This window comes from Loxodonta africana, chromosome 12 (genome assembly GCF_030014295.1).
Source record: "Loxodonta africana isolate mLoxAfr1 chromosome 12, mLoxAfr1.hap2, whole genome shotgun sequence".
In the NCBI taxonomy this organism is placed as follows: Eukaryota; Metazoa; Chordata; class Mammalia; order Proboscidea; family Elephantidae; genus Loxodonta; species Loxodonta africana.
In genome coordinates this window covers 104,053,294-104,070,835 of record NC_087353.1, presented here as the reverse complement: position 1 = coordinate 104,070,835, position 17,542 = coordinate 104,053,294, and positions in this window count along the sequence as shown.

The window sequence follows — 17,542 nt, the reverse complement described above, 5'->3', positions numbered from 1 at the left end:
GTTAGCAGCCAAGCTCTTAACCACTATGCCACCAGGGTTTCCTCATTTAGAACAAAGTCATATGAAAAAGATGAAAAGAAACTTTGGAAGGACAGTGAAACAGCCAAAGGGGACGGGGAGGTGGCGTACAGACCCTCAGATGAACCGGGTGAGGGTGAGGAGTGCAGAGGGAGGGTTGGAGGTAGACAGAAGGAGAAAAACGCTCAAGAGCATACTGTCCTCTTCTTCCACAAAAGGAAGGTAATCATAGCAATCCTTATTAAACAGCTTAGTTATAAAGAGATAACTTTGATTATTAAAAAAAAGTTTTAATGTAATTTCTAGTAGAATTAAAAATTGAGTATGTATTTTCCAAATCACTGACAAAATGAAAGCACAAAACAGGATGATAGGGGCTAGATCACGTGGAACTGTTCCAGCGATCACTGCAGTTGGTGGTGTAAATTCCACTGCTAAAAAGCATTCTCTGACTACAGAAATATATTTGTTAAAAGAATTATTGCTTATAGGACATAATAGCTAAATTAAAATGACCCCAAAGTCTAAAAAGCAAAGTTGAGAATGATGATACCAGTTAAGAGAGAAAAGGTGACTGCCAGTAGAGACAGCAATAGTACCATAATATCTAAGACAAAGTATGTTAACCGTGATAAATAGGGAAATTACTTGTGATTCAAATGCATAATCAATAATAGAGTTTTAAGATTACCAAAGTTTTATTATCTGAATCAATATAATAAAGTATAACCCATTAAACCAGTTGCTGTTGAGTCGATTCCAACTCACAGCAACCCATGTGTGTCAGAGTAGAACTGTGTCCACAGGAGTTTCAGTGGTTGAGTTTTCAGCAGTAGTTGAGTTGAGTTGAGCAGCGGCTGAGTTTTCAGCAGTAGTTGAGTTGAGCAGTGGTTGAGTTTTCAGCAGTAGTTGAGTTGAGTTGAGCAGCGGCTGAGTTTTCAGCAGTAGTTGAGTTGAGTTGAGCAGCGGTTGAGTTTTCAGCAGTAGTTGAGTTGAGCAGTGGTTGAGTTTTCAGCAGTAGTTGAGTTGAGTTGAGCAGTGGTTGAGTTTTCAGCAGTAGTTGAGTTGAGTTGAGCAGTGGTTGAGTTTTCAGCAGTAGTTGAGTTGAGTTGAGCAGCGGCTGAGTTTTCAGCAGTAGTTGAGTTGAGCAGTGGTTGAGTTTTCAGCAGTAGTTGAGTTGAGTTGAGCAGCAGCTGAGTTTTCAGCAGTAGTTGAGTTGAGTTGAGCAGCAGTTGAGTTTTCAACAGGCCTTTTTCTGAGGCACCCCTGGGTGGACGTGAGCCTCCAACGTTTCATTTAGAAGCCAAACCTGTTAACTATGTCCACACCCCAAGGACTCCATAACCCAGTCAGAGTACATAAAAATATGTGAGTAGTTTTAGTGAGAGATTTTAATTAATTATTATGTATTGATGACAAATTAAGGAGACAGAAATTAAATACGAGTACAAATAATATCAAAAAGAAAGTAAATTAGATGGGATGAATAAAATCAAATGTTTCATGTTACTTAAGGCATATCTTCTTTTCACATGCTCATGGATTATTTACACAAATTGATGGCTTGCTACACAAAATCCAAAAACAGCTTGATAAACTAAAAATTAATAGTATAGTATATGAACAAAATAGTCATATTCACTTGATTTGAGCAAACATTCTATTAAGGAGAAAATATCTCAAAAATTCAAGACTAAAATAACAGATTATTCATAAACTAATGAAAAAAAAAGTTAAGGCATTATAGAATCCTATATAATGGGGTCAAAGGAGGGCTCCAAAATAAATCATGAGTTTTAAATAGTTTACAATAAAATTAAAAAAAAAATGAAAATGAATAAATTGAACATTCTATCTAAAATTTAAGAGGAAGAAAAAGAAATAGTTGTTAACGATCAAGACAACAATAAATTTGAAAAACATGAAATTGAGCAAGAAATCTAAGATTTGGTTATTTGAATAAGATCAACAGAGTAAATATAACACTGGCAAATATCATAGAAATGAGAGAAAAACAAATACTCAGAATTAGAAAAAAGGGAGTTTCACAACAGAAATGGAAGGGTGTATACTCAGAAAAGATTAGAAATGGGTTTATGAGCTGTGCAGGTCACATTCTATTACTAATTGAAAATCTTAATGGAAGAGATGGTTTTCTATACAAATATACAATACCAAATTGTCATAAGATCAGAAAATAAATTGAAGTTATGCTAAGTGTGAAGGAATTGAGAAAGCATCTGGTGGGTGTTTTCTGCTTGCTTCCCGCCCTGCTTTCCATCCGTTCCCACTGCTCTGTGCTGCAGAAGTTCCCCATAGGGATGGCACCTGTGGAAGCCTTTGGCCTCATTTCAGTTGGGTTTGGCCAATGGCAGACACTAGCTAGAGGTCAGAGGGCAGGAGGGGAGTGGGGTTAGGTGTTTGTATCAACCAGCTCTCTCCCTACAGGGTCGCTTGGGGTTGTTGCTGTCCCATTACCAGAGGCCATGGCTCCTGTCAGACAGCCTTCTCCATGTGACAGAGGTCTCACTGGCTTCTGGTATTCATGCCCTCCCTCACTTATTCACACTACAGGTGGTGATGCCCTCTGCCCTTGCTAGCCCTAGCTGCACACCTTTTAAATAAACCATTTATTAAACTCTCTTTTCTTACCCAGCTTTGTGTGCCATCTATTTCCTGTTTGGATGCTGATTGATACCCAATAAAAAGGAAGGGAAAAAAAAAAAAAAGAGAGAGAACCCAATTTCCTAAAGCTATTAACATTAAGGATTCAGTGGAATTGCTGGTAATTTTTCCAAAATAAAGAACAGATAGCTAACCTTCAAGTTTTACGAAACGCCTGTTGTTGTGGGCTATCAAGTTGATTCTGACTCATAGAGACTCCATAGGACTGGGTAGAACTGCCCCATAGTGTTTCCAAGGAGTGGCTAATGGATTCCAACTTCCGACCTTTTGGTTAGCAGCCTGAGCTCTTACCCACTTCTCCATCAGGGCTCCATAAAATGCCTTCTGCCCACTTAAAATACCAAAAGCTATCAAATTTCTCCTTTAAGGCAAATGTTTTTGATCCGTATACCTGACTGACCAAGACAACAAAAAACATTGTAGAATAAACTCACTTAGGAATATAGAACTATATGGTTAAATACAACTACAATATTTCTTAATAATACATTAAAAATTATCATGTGAAACCATGAAGGATTCATCTCAAATATAAAAGTGATTCAATATTAAGAAAAATGTTGAGACTGTGTGGACAGCTCCTGTCTGGAGGCGAGATGAGAAGGCAGAGGGGGACAGGAGCTGGTTGAACAGACACAGGAAATAAGGGTGGAGAGAAGGAGTGTGCTGTCACATTAGGGGGAGAGCAGCTAGGGTCACATAACAATATGTGTATAAGTTTTTGTATGAGAAACTGACTTGAATTGTAAACTTTCACTTAAAGCACAATTAAAAAAGAAAAATGTTAATGTATTATTATAGTTTATATTACCATCTCAAAACACAAGGTGTAAATAAATCAATAGATAAATGACTATAAATAGGCATTTTATAAATTCAATCCATTATTATTAAAAATGTTTAAAAATAGGAATATTTTTGCTGTTAGTTGTCATCGAGTTGGCTCCAGGGTGACCACGTGTCTAACAGAACGGAACCTTGCCCAGACCTGCGCCATCTTCGTGGTGGCTGGTTGGTTCGAGGCCATTGTTGTAGTTACTGTGTCAATCCATCTTACTGTTTCCCTTGTTTTCACTGACCCTCTACTTTACCAAACAGGGTGTCCTTGTCTAGTGATTGGTCTTTCCTGATGACGTGTCCAAAGAGAGCTGAAGCCTTCCCATCCTCACTCTAAGCAGCATTCTGGCTGTATTTCTCCTAAGACTGAGTTGTTCATTTTTTTTTTTTTTTCTGGCAGTCCATGGTATATTTTCAACATTCTTCACCAACACCACAGTTTAAATGCATCAGTTCTTCTTCTGTCTTCCTTTTTCATCGTCCAGATTTTGCATACATATGAGGTGATTGAAAAGACCACATCTTGGGTCAGGTGCACCTTAGTCATTAAATACTATCAAGAATATATTCCAAGCCAAGAGTTGACATTAGGCTCAAAGGAGCAAGAAGCCTTTTAAACAAAGGCTTTCCTTTCCAAACACCGTATCAATGATAAATGCCCCCTCCACCTCTTTACTTAATTCTTTTTTGGAAAGTAAGAGAAGCAGTTCCATGTAGCTTGGTCGTCAAGGAGGTCGGAGTCTCACCCATAATCTGGAAGTCCTCTGAGAAACCTTTTGGCAGTACCTACCTCCCCGCTGTCAGTGTCATGGCTCTTTTCACCAGGCACTCCTCTGCAAGCAAGTCGCAGCAGAAAAGACTTCCTAAACTACTCCTTCTGGGTTGTCTCATCCAAACCCCTCACTTTACACATGAGAGCAGAACTTCAGAGAGGGAAAGGGAGTTGCTCAAGAACAAATACCAACTGGCACAACTAGGATGAACAACCCCCGTTTACCGAGCACCTACCACTTACTCCTCAAAGAGCTCTGTAAGATAAGTGTCTTGTTGGCGCCTTTTTTCACATAAGGAGGCTGAGGCTGGCAGACGTTGAACAGCCTGACCAGGATCAATCAGAAAGGCGAGGCGGAAGCTCGGCACCCAGGACAAGCTATAATTTTTTTTCCGCATTTGTTTTATATTTGTTTAGTGAGAGTGGGGTCGGTGGTGATAAGTAGACAAGTCGCGTTGTTGCTGTTTTGGTTTTAACCCCTCTCAGGTACTGTCTGCCGCAGTGAGGGCAAACCGCCACAGCAAGAGTTCAGGATGGAGACTGCATCTCTGATTTCCCCTGACATCTTGGTACCCCCTTAGTCCCTGTCATGGATTGAATTATGTCCCCCCCAAAATGTGTATATCAACTTGGTTAGGCCATGTGTGGTGTCCTCCGTTTTGTGATTGTAATTTTATGTTAAGAGGATTAGGGTGGAATTGTAACACCACCCTTACTCAGGTCACCTCCCTGAGCCAAGGTAAAGGGACTTTCCCTGGGGTGTGACCTGCACCACCTTTTATCTCTCAAGAGATAAAAGGAAAGGGAAGCAAGGAGAGAGTTGGGGACCTCATACCACCAAGAAAGCAGCACCAGGAGCAGAGAGTGTTCTTTGGACACGACGTCCTTGTGCCTGAGAAGCTCCTCCACCAGGGCAAGATTGAGGACAAGGACCTTGCTCCAGAGCCAACAGAGAGAGAAAGCCTTCCCCTGGACCGATGCCCTGAATTTGGACTTGTAACCTACTAGACTGTGAGGAAATAAATCTTTCTCTGTTAAAGCCATCCACTTGTTAAAGCCAATATTTCTGTTATGGCAGCGCTAGATGACTAAGACAGTCCCTGTCTCTTAATCCAGTTCTGAGAAGGGCTTTGGGTTGGAACCCCAATTATTGGTTTCCTAGCTGTTTGCTCTGTGGCGCTCAGCGCTCCCCTGAAGTCCCAGGCAAGCACATCTCCCAGCCGCCTCCACTGTCTCCTTGGGATGAAAACTGAGATTCAGCATTGCTTTGCTCTTCCTGTCCCATGCAGTTCCAGTGGTTTTTCTTGACCACCAACTATGTGCTGGGTGATGAGCAAGAAAGCAGGCAGGCAGGGTCTCGACTAGCCTAGAGGATGAGCCCAGATCTCAACATACAACTCGACTTGCAAGCTTCGGTTTATCATTTGTCTCTGGAAACTCCAGCTGGGTGGCTGGCTTGCAGATGTGGCCTTGACCATTAGGAGTTCCCTTTCTGACAGCTGGCACCCATTTCTTCAGAAACCCTTCTTTTCTGGTTCCTGATGTTTGACCTTCTGCTGGAAGGTGCCTGTAAACCTCCTCCCTATGGTTTCCAACCTTGTTGTTCCAAATTGGTTGCTGTCAAATTTCTGCTTTGGTTCTTTTCTTGCAGGAGAGGGTTTCCAATGTAAAACTCGGAGAAGCCATTGCCCTGGGTGTTTATACCCCACAGCCTTCTGCTGCCTTTTGCCGGACGGCTGCTGCCCCAGCCAGTAGAGACACTTCTGGAACACAACAAAAAGTATCTCCTTTTTTCCTGGGTTTATCAAATTAGTCAGGCCCATGCCTCTGTTCTGTCAGCCTGTTAGTTTGAAGGTCAGTGCCGAGTACATGAACACCATCCCCGAAAGACTGATGACTCTTGGAAATACTCCAACTGGTGTGTCTTCGTTATGGATCCTCGCACTAGGTAATACCCAACTTACATCTTCAAGTTATGACAAGTGGCATTTATGACCGTCTTTTTTTTTTTTTTCTCGTGCATCTTATTGTTAGTATTATGTACTACATACAATGCTGCATTGTGTAATTTGCTGCTGCTTTGAAGGTAGATTGTGCCCTGGGGCGGGAGCTGTGCAAAGGTTAAAGGGAAGCCCTGTCTTGAACCTGTTCTTATAGGCCCTGCTTCTACCCTCTGGGCTGAGAATGATGGGGTAGGGTTTTTTTTTTTTTTCTTTTCCTGTTAAACGTTTGCAAACACAAATTTAAAGAGTTCTGATAAAGAATCGAATTAAAAAAAAATACAACCACGGATATATATACACACAGATGTTGCCTGAACGGATGTTATGCTGCGAGTGTCTGTTTCCAACCCCCAAAGACAAAGAAGGGATTTATAAAGATGCTGATAATAAAAGGCAATAATAATGAAAACTAAAAACAAACAAAAAAAGAGGTATCTGACTTATGCCAGAACCGACCTACAACACGGTTACCCGAATGGAACCCCGTTGTAAGTCGGGACTAAAGGTACTCAGTTAGCATGAGGCAGTGGTGGTTCAGTGGTGGAATCCTCACCTTCCATGCAAGAGACCTGGGTTCGATTCCCAGCCAATGCACCTCATTTGCAGCCCCCACCCGTCTGTCAGTGGAGGCTTGCATGTTGCTATGATGCTGAACAGGTTTCAGCAGAGCTTCCAGGCTAAAACAGACCAGGAAGAAAGGCCTGACAATCTACTTCTGAAAATTAGCCAGTGAAAACCATATGGATCACAGCAGAACATTTTCTGACTCACCTGCTTTGGACACGTCATCGGGGGGATCAATGGCTGGAAGAGGTCATCACGTTTGGTGAAGGAGAGGGCCAGCGAGGGAGAGAGAGACCCTCTGTGAGGTGGATGGCACAGTGGCTGTCATGGTGGATTCAGACAGGCTCACGACTGTGGACTGAGGATGGCACAGGGCCGGGCAATGTTTTGTTCTGTTGTATATAAGGTCGTTAAGCAGAGTTGACTTGAAGGCAGCTAAGAACAATAAATCTATCTACCTACCTACCTTATCTGTCTGTCTGTCTATATCTCACTTATTTTTTCCAGCATGCCTTTGATGTCATTTCTTTTTTACTGCTCCCAACAACTCTGTGAGTTATGGGCTATTCCTACCCTCAGTTTTTCAGGAGAGGATACAGAGATTCCGAGAGATGAAGCCACTCACTCCTTTTTCCTTGTTGGATTTTAACCCACTAGAACTCATCTTTTAGAAATATATTCTCCAGCATGCCTACCACAATGCCTGCTTGTTAAACAGATGAACACATGTGTTAACTAAGTATGTTAACACCTATCGGTGCTGCTCTCAGATTATCTTCTAGGCCCTGTGCCTGGTTTGTTTGGGGCCGATGCATGTATGTCAGGGTTGGATTTCTTGGCACATACTTCATTTGAGGAATAATTTAGAAGTGTGGCCACGAGAAAAAATGTCAAGCTGGCTCTGGGTTAACCCGTGTTTCTAATTAAGCCTCAATGTACAGTGCTTACAGCTAAATGCAGTGTGGTTTGAGAGATAACTCAGCAAATAGGCCTTTGTCTCCATTATCTCATTCAGTGGCATTTCCCTGATGAGTTTATAAATCCCTGTGGAATCAAGGCCTCAATCTCTTTAATGAGGCCTTTAAAAACTGGGAGGAAATTACAGCAGCAGATAAGGCTGGCTTCATTGTGCACTTACTTTGTAAAGGTTCTCCTCCCCCTGGTAAAGTAAATACGACCATCTGATAAACCAGGGGGTTAATTGCATGTGAGGCGGCTGGGTCACGTGATTGAGTTAATTCTTCACGAAGCAAAGGAATATTAGAAGCTGTTTCTGTGTTCCATCTCCTCTTTTCTCTTCTGCCTTGTAAAGAGTCAGGTGAAGTAGGAGAGTTCAGCTTTCACATAAAACAAAAACAAAAACATAGACCTAGATAATAATCTTTTCATAGTCGAGGTGTGCTAAGCCCCTACTATGTGCAAGATCATGAGCTAGGTGCTGAGGTTACAGCAGTGATAGGGAGCTTAGAGAAAATGTCACCATCTTGGGTAAGGATAAGTGAGTAGGAAGAACACACACCTCTGATGAGCCAGACACTTGTCTGTTGGCATTTGGCACCATTCCCCGCTCCTGGCCCGCTCTCCTCCACATGGCAGGTACCCAGGCCTGGGAACCTGCTTCCCTAAATCCTTCGCCAACAGGATTCTGGTCTGCACTCTGTTGTGAGAAGTGCACCTGCAACATTTGGAAGGGGGAAGAGCCACAGAAGCCACTTTAGTTCCCCTGCAGTGTGCTCCATGGCTTGGACTGACACAGTAGCTGCAGCAGTGGGCCCCAGACGTCCCTACAACCATGAAGAAGAGCCACAGAAGCCACTTTAGTTCCCCTGCAGTGTGCTCCATGGCGTGGACTGACACAGTAGCTGCAGCAGTGGGCCCCAGATGTCCCTACAACCATGCAGATGGCACAGGACCCAGCAACATTTCATTCTGTCGCACGTGCCACTGCTATGAGTCGGAGCAGACTCGATGGCAACTAATAGCCGGTTGGCAGGTGTTTGGTTCTGCCCAGCGCCGCCGGTGGTGCCGCAGGTGGCTGTGGCCAGAAGCTGTGGGTTCTCGGCCTGAGTGAGAACGACGGTTTCCTGTTCCTTGAAAGGTAATGGTTTACCTTACAGGTAGAAATGGCCTTTCTTGGCCTTTGTCCTCCAGACCTGGATAGCATCGTATGGGAAGGACTGAGGCTATGTGTTGGACATTCTGATGGACACCAGTAGCTTGACCTCACCCATCCCCACCCACCCAATTCTTCTGAGACTCTCTGAAAGCGGAAGTAGCCCCTCTTCCCTGAGGAGGCTAGTCTCCCCTTGCTTAGAGGCCCTGCAATGGTTTCACCTTGAGGGAGTTACCTTGGAAACGAAAGCCGGTTCCGCTCAAGAACCACCTCCACCCCCCACTCTCGTCGTCTGCAGACCCAGACTCAGATGCCAGCATACCCCAGAGAGACAGGTGCAAGGGCTCATCTGAGAGGAGCAAGATGTTTTGCTAATTAGCGTTGGTAGACAGGGGATGTGTGGGGGAATGAATCACAAGAGGAGTAGATCAACGAAGAGTCTACCTGAAACCTGGGAATATTTTTTGGGTGGGGGGTCCCGCTAGTATTTTCATTTCAAATGGTGTAAACTGGTGGAAAGTCCACAATAAGCCAGTGCAGGTGGGGCCCCATTTCATAAGGGTCAGACACTTCACACGGGAACGTTTGTCACCCCACCAGTGAACAACACACAGCTAGCTGAGATGCTGGTGGAGTGCCAAAGAGAACATGGGCTGGACTGTGGAGAAGGAAGTTCTAACTACGGCCTCATGACCAGTTGCATAAGAGAGAGAGAGCAGAGAAAACCGTAAAATATGTGCACATTTTTTCCTTGCTTTGTTATCTATGCGTTTTTGCTAATAATAATCGACCGCTTCTTAATTTTCCTCTTACTACTTTATATGAAACACACTGATGGTGGTGAACCTTTACATCTATTCTTTACCTTAAAGGATATTAAGGGGCAACTGAGGCTGACTAGAAGAGGAATCTACATGAATCAGAGATGGATGCAGGATCTGATGGGACTCTGGGCCTTCCTTTTCGGGCAGAGAGTGGGTATGTCCTTGTTGACACTGTAGAGTTCCTTCATGTTAAGTGGAAGCATGTTATTGCTACTTTGTTCATATTTGGCTGTTAAATATTAGAAATACATACATATATATGAGATAAGAAGCCAAAGGGGTGGCCTTGACCTGCACGTTTGCATTGACGAGCTCATGTCAAGGTACCAAGTAATCCCCGGATCTCATGGCTTATAACAATAAACGTTTTCCAGAGCTCTGTGGGCTGTCTCTAGCTCCATGGCGCTTGGCTGAGCTCTGTGTTTTTCATTGCAGGACCCAGGCTAAAAGAACAGTAGCTCTCTGGGGCATGCTTTTTTCATGGCAGAGGGCAGGACCTCAGAAGTCTGGAAGAAGTTTTCAGTGCCTCTTAAATTAAAACCTTTCTTTGATACTGTACAAACTGTCGCTGCCACCTAAATTCATTGGGCCAAAACAGGACATCTGGCCAAGCCCACACGGTGAGTGTGGGGTAGTAAGCTTCTTCCACAGGGCTGGAGGGGAAGGAGAATAGATATTTGCCAACCAAAAATGCAGTGACCACCATGTCACAAACGCGAGTATTGTAACGCCCTTTGCCTTCTCTGTACTTTTTTGTTTTCTCATTGTGTTAGATTATCTGTCCTCAACTTGGTATCACCACTACCCTCTTTTATAGTCTCTTCTTCATTGAAGGCGAGAAGCCTGAAGATACCTTTCTCAGAACTCTGTCCTCATGTGGTTCTGCCTTAGAGTCTCCCAAAGAGAGGAAAAGCAGAAGGCAAAAAAGACAGAGGAGCCGTTATTTTTTTGTGGCAGTCGCGTGAGATTACATGGGCAGATAGCCAACATGAAGTTTGTCACGTCTTCTGCGGCTCCTGAAATTCCTGTCTTGATAGCGTAGGTAGCTGGTGGTGCTCTTTCAGATTCCTGAGGTTTGCTGTGGGCTCCAGGTGAATCCTTGTTAGTTATCTCCTGCCACACGCCTCCCTAACAATTGTTCCTGTGGCACTTCTAGGATTCTTGACATGCTTTATGTATACATTTTTGGACATCCTTTCTCATAATAAAAATGTCCATCTCCAGGTAAGAATGTCAAGATTATAATCATCAGGTTGGGGTTTCCCAGTGCATACTTAACAAAGACTGAAAAGTGAAGAAATCTTAATTCAAGTCTATAAGAAATTGATGACAATTTTTTGAGAATTCCTAAATGCACACTTACTGAGATGAACTATCTATACTTTTTTCTAAATAAGTGAGAGGCAGAACATGACAGGACTGCCTTGTTTTTCTGGGTCTCGCAAGTTTTCTGCCTTTGACAGGGTACAGTCTTATCACTTTTCTCTTGCTCTCTATTAGTGGAAAAGGTTTGAGTTTTCCTTCTCTGACAGGTTTCTGCCTTACATGGGTTCCGGCTTTTGCAGGCTTTCGTGTACTTGCAACAAACCTCAAAGAATGTTATAGATCTCCAGTTCACCCTCAGTGACAGCTAATGGTAAGACTCAACCAATAAGGCAAAATGTTGAATTCTTATTCAGAGTACATTTTTGCTCTTTGCTGTTCGGAGAGATTTCTTCTGTCCAAGAATCTGCTTATCCGCGTGATGCACATCAGCTTCAGAACCTGCATTGCCCGTCTCAGGGAGACCCTGTCGTCGTTGCTGTTGGGTGCTGTTGGGTGCCGCCGGGTCGATTTCATCTCCTAGTGACCCCGTGTGGCAGAGTAGAACTGCCCCATAGGGCTGTCATCTTTATGAGAGCAGCTCATCAGATCTCTCTCCCCTGGAGTCTCTGGGTGCGTTCGAGCCACCAACCTTTTGGTTAGTAGCCGAGTGTTTAAATGTTGTGCCACCAGAGCTCCTAGAAAGTTCAGCTTACGTCCTGTAACTACTGAGATTTGGCTTTGCTTTGTTTTATGTGGAGGGGAGCAGTGACAAGGGTAGTCGTGGCACCCTCATCATTGGTCCACGCACTGGTCTCTTGATGTTTAATTATTTGTTGGTCAATGAATGTATCTTAATAATGGAGTCAGCGTCCTTGAACCCATCACCCTCGCACTCTGTAGAAGCTTCTCTTTGCCGACATGCTGTGAAAATGTTGGCAGAGTTTTGCATGTTAGCAAAAATAGCTGTGTGATTTTGCAGGTGTCTCTTTAATCCCATCACCAGATCTACATTTTGGACATAGTCTGCATTTTCTTCCTTGTCTGTGAAAATAAGGAAAAGACATTTCAGATTCCTTTTGGCAGAAAGGATAATGTGCTCGCTACAGTCCAAACTACAAATGTATCAGTCTTGGGCAAAATACAAATACTCTGAAATCTCTACTCTTCACCATAAATCAGGGCATTTCTACCTGACCAGGATGGCATGGGCTACGTTAAAATTTGGGGAACTCTATTTTGGATTGATGGAGGACATGAACCTCTTAAAGAAATGTAAGAAATGTATGCTTTTTTTGTGTTTTTTTAGTAATAGATACTCAAAAATATCAAAAGAGTAAATGAATGTATTCTTATTTAAAGATTCTTTAAATTAGGGCACATTTGTTAAACTTTAATCAAAGGAAATTCTGTATCAAAGAACCTGACGAATAATAAATAAAAAACACAAACAAGCAATTAACTCACCATTTAATTGCAAAATATCAACTTTTTAAAAGCGTAGGTTTGAACTGATCATTATATATATATATATATATATATATATATATATATGCATTAGACTACGCCAGTTTGTTTACCACCAAATTGAACAAAACACATTATGTAAAACAAAGGAAAACTAAATCTGGGAATCTAAAACAAGTGAAAACAAATGCAAACCAACCAACCAACAAAAGAATCAATTGAAATTCGAATCAAAAATATATTTTCTGAAATGATTGTCATGTAACCAAAAAGGTATTCTTTAAAGTGAACGTGAACAAAAATGCTAATTCTTTAGGATTTATTGAATCATTTCTAAGACATTTGATTATTTCCTCTTATAGAGCCAGCTGGTGTGAGAAGCCCCATAATTTACTTTCACTTGTGTAGATAGATAGATGATAGATAGATAGATGATAGATAGATAGATAGATAGATAGATAGATAGATAGATAGCTAGCTAGCTAGCTAGCTAGCTAGCTAGATAGATAGATAGATAGATAGATAGAGAGGGAGGGAGGGAGGGAGGGAGAGAGGAAGGAAGGAAGGAAAAGAGAGAGAGATTCTCCTTTGCTTTGCTGCTGAGCAGCTGGAAAGGAATCTCAGAAAGCTTAGAAAAACCTCTACTCTGTGACTTTCCCCACAAATCCAAGAGACCTGTTCAAACCACTTTCAATCATGTTTATGGTAGAACAGAAATTTTCCTCATGGAGGACTAAACTTAACATGGACCTAAAAAGAAAATAATCTGTTTGCAATTAGTACCACAAATCAAATATCTTCATCCTCACCCAGAAGCCTACGTCTTCTCAAGACACAGTGCATATTCTGATATCCATAGATAGTTGCATCTATAAAAAAACATAGAAGGCCATCTAATTCAACCTTCTAAGCAGCAAAAAAAAAAAAAAAAAAATGTAAATACAATCACCTTTATTGAACAAAGTGATAAACACTTTCCATTTATTATTCTAATCATCATGCAAATTAGGAACTATTGTTTCAATATTAGATCCCAGGGTAGCACATATGATTTGTGCTTCTCTATTAACCTAAAATGTCAGTGGTTCGAAACCACCCTCACAGCACCACAGAAGAAAGACCTGGTGATCTGTTTCCATAAAGATTACCACCAAAACCCTATGAAGCAGTTCTGTTCCGTAACACATGGGGTCGCCATGAGTCAGAATCAACTTGATGTCAGTGGGTTTTTTGTTTCAATGCTAAGACAAAGAACCTGAGGATTAGAAACTATGTGACTTGCCTACACTACATAGAGACGGAGTGATGGAGCCAGGATATGAACACAAGTCTTTTTCTAAAGCTCACATTTCTCGTACTGCACTACAATTCTGACCATGTTATCCTCCCAGATACTCCAACTCTTCCGAAGATGGGGAACACATGACCTCAGGGCAGTATGACCATTTGTTGGTCAAGTAATATTATTAGAAGAATCTTTCCTGCCCTTTTCATCTGTTGGTGTTGCCCTTTGAAGCAAAAAGAAAAAAAAAACTGTATCTTTCTTCCACATGAAGGATATTTAAATATTTGACTTTGTATAAATATGTAAATCTAAACACGAGCCTTTTTGAAATTGTGGGGGTACTGTAGGGTAATTCATGGTAACCTCATGTGTTTCAGGGTAGAACTAAACTCCATAGGGTTTTCAGTGGCCGTGACCTTTCAAAAATATGTTGCCAGGCATTTCGTCAGAGGCACCTCTGGGCAGGTGTCCAGGCATGGATTAGTAACATGAAATTTACCCCCCAAAATGGAGGATGCCAAGAGACTGAAGAAAAAGGTGGGCAACTTCAGTATGGCGGCGAAGGAGTTTCGTTAGGGAGACTTATCTGTGTTGTGGTGGACCCTAGTGGCTGCAGGACCAAAGCGGATCTCTGTGCCCCACAGTGTAAGGGCAGAGGTTTTATAGTGGTGATGGACAATAATGGCTACATGCCAGGGACTTACATAAGGATGACTTAGCACACTGTAGTGGACTGGTGGACAACAAGAAGGTGTCATGTTTGGCCCCGCAAAGCCCGCTTACCTTTCAGTCTACCCCCTCAAGCCTGGCTCTTACCATCTGGCGTATTCGCCTTCTTATGTCACAGCATGAGAGACCCTGTTCCCTCCCCACCAGGAACAGATATAGAAGTGGGGTTGGCCAGGTGCTATATGGTGCCTGTGCATGTGGAAGAGACAGAGAAAGTTCCTGTGTGCCTAGAACAGGGGGAGGGAGAGACAGAGAAAATTCCTGTGTGCCTAGAACAGGGGGAGGGAGAGACAGAGAAAGTTCCTGTGTGCCTAGAACAGGGGGAGGGCTTCTCTGAAAAGAAGAAGGAACTGGGAGAGAGAAGGCGACCCAATTCCTGGCCTTCTTATCAGAGAATTCTCTGGGCCCAAGGTCTTTACTTAGGCAACCTGGATGGGAGGTATAGAGGCAGACCATTCCCCCAAGAGTCCACTCCCCAACTCCCATCAGGTTGCCAGAAAAAGAAGCAAAGCAATACCAGGTCTCAGTACACCCATCACATAATTTGAATGTTCAGCTTCATGTCCATGGTTTGGTGCATAACCCTGGTGGATGTCACATTTATGCATCCTTTGAGGCAGCATTTAATGAGGGTTACTAGTAGGACTGTCCCCAGTAGATCGATCAGGCCTGCTTTGAGGAGAGATCCCAACCAGCCACCGAGGTGTGGCTTAACCCAAGCCAACTTGGTAGGTCAGAGGGCTGCATTTGCCCAATTTTAGGTATGTATAACATGTCCTGATTCATTTACATAAAAACAGCATATCTCTCCCAACATGCCACATCATATGAACAGTACACGTTTCATACAAGTAATACAAAAGCTGTCTTTCTCAGCACAATTGAACAAGGTATTACCGTTGCCAGACCAGAGTAATTCAGACTTGGAGTAGTCAGTCAAAGTATATTGGACCCCCTGTTCATGTCCTGTAAGTTCTCCGTGTCCAGAGTAATGTCAAACTCAGTCTTAAAAGTACCATTATCAGAGTCAAACCATCTAGTCCCAGGCTGTTTACATTTTTAACATACAGAGAGACTTCCTTCTAAAGTTGGAGCACTCTCCAAAGGCAGGCCAGCATTTCTAGTTGCTCGTCCCGTTCCTGGACACGGCTGCTCAGTACATCAATCATGGCTGCACACGACTGCTGCACAAGCCTTTCCAACTGTAACTCTTCCTGCAAAGCTTTTATGTGCACTTCATCAGCTAGCTGGGCTTCACTGGCCAGCTGAACAGTCCAGAGCTGTGGCCATCCCATGGCCACTACTGCTCTCCTAGCGTCTTTTCCGCACTTACCAAGGCACGTGTCTGCCCATAACTGGGCTATGCCATTTAGTGTTTTGGGGGCATCCTCGTACTCTGCACAACCTGGGATTTCCCCCACAGAAATCATATGGGCTAGACCTCCCCCCATGGAGGGCTCTGACCGACCCAGAATTTCCCCCTGCAGAAAAACATACAGGCCAGATATCCTCACATGGAAGTCTCTGACCAACCCAGGATTTCCCCCTCAGAAAAGCATACATGCCAGACTTCCCCACGTGGAGGGCTCTGACCAACCCAGGATTTCCCCCACAGAAAAGCATACAAGCCAGACATCACCATGTGGAAGTCTCTGACCAACCTGGTGTTTCCCATATAAAAGCTTCACTCCCACTTGCCATTTCCTTGGTCTCCTGGCTGGCTCAGCAATTGTCCAGGCATGGACCAGTAACATGAAATTTGCCCTCCAAAATGGAGGGTTCTGAGAAACAGAAGAAAGAGGCAGGCAACTCCAGTATGACAGCAAAGGAGTTTTATTACAGAGACTTGAGTATGAGGTGGCTGTCCCTGGTGGCCATAGGACCAAAGTAGATCTCAGTGCCCTGCAGTGGGAGGGCAGAGATTTTATCGTGGTGGTGGACAATAGTGGCTACGTTCCACAGACTTACATAAGGATGACTTGGTAAACTGTAGTGAAATAGCAGACCTCATGAGAGTGCTCGTGTAAGGCCTATGCAAAGCCTGTTTCCCTTCAATGGATTTGAACCACCAACCTTTCAGTTAGTAGTCGAACATTTAACCAATTGTGCCACCCAGAGACTTCATAATCTTCAAGTATTTGAAGACTCCTCCATGGACTCTAGCAGTCCTTTTGTCCAGGCTGATATTCCCCATGGCCCATGAGTTGTGGCTGTGTTTATCACCACCCAGTCGTTGTGATCAATAGGGTTTTCACTGACTGATTTTCAGAAGAAGTTTGCTAGGACTTTCTTCCTAGTCTGTCTTAGCTTGGACGCTCCACTGAAACCTGTTCAGCATCCTAGCAACACGCAAGCCCCCACTGACAGATGGGTGGTAGCTGTGCATGAGGTCCATTGGCTGGGAATTGACCCAGGTCTCCTGCATGGAAGGAGAGAGTTTTACAGTGAACTCTCACTGGCCCTGAAGCAATAATACATTGGTGGAAAGGAGATGGAAAAGTTGGCTCCCAGCCTCAGTGGAATCGCAGCTCTGTGGCGCTTATCACGTGAGAATGATGGTTAATATGCCCCAACCTCCCAAACCCTTTCTCATTCCAGGCTGGTCAACACAGAGGTGAGAAAGAGGGCTACGTGCTGAGTAGAGGGCTGTTCTTGTGCCTCTTCCCGGGCTTACTGTTGCTGTAGCAACGTTGTTTGCTGTACAATCCACAGCTTCTCCCTGTCTCTCCCCGTCTCCACTTTTTGTTGCTTGAGAAAAAATAGCGGTTAGTGCCCAGAGTATAAACAGAACAACAGCACGTAGACTTTGTTTTCCTTTCAATCAGAAAGCCAGGTTCAGCGTAAGAAATGCTTAAGGCCATTATTATTATTATTATTATTTTCCTTTCAAATGACTGAAGTGAAACCCAAGGCAACAAAACATTTGCTTATTGCTGATGATTA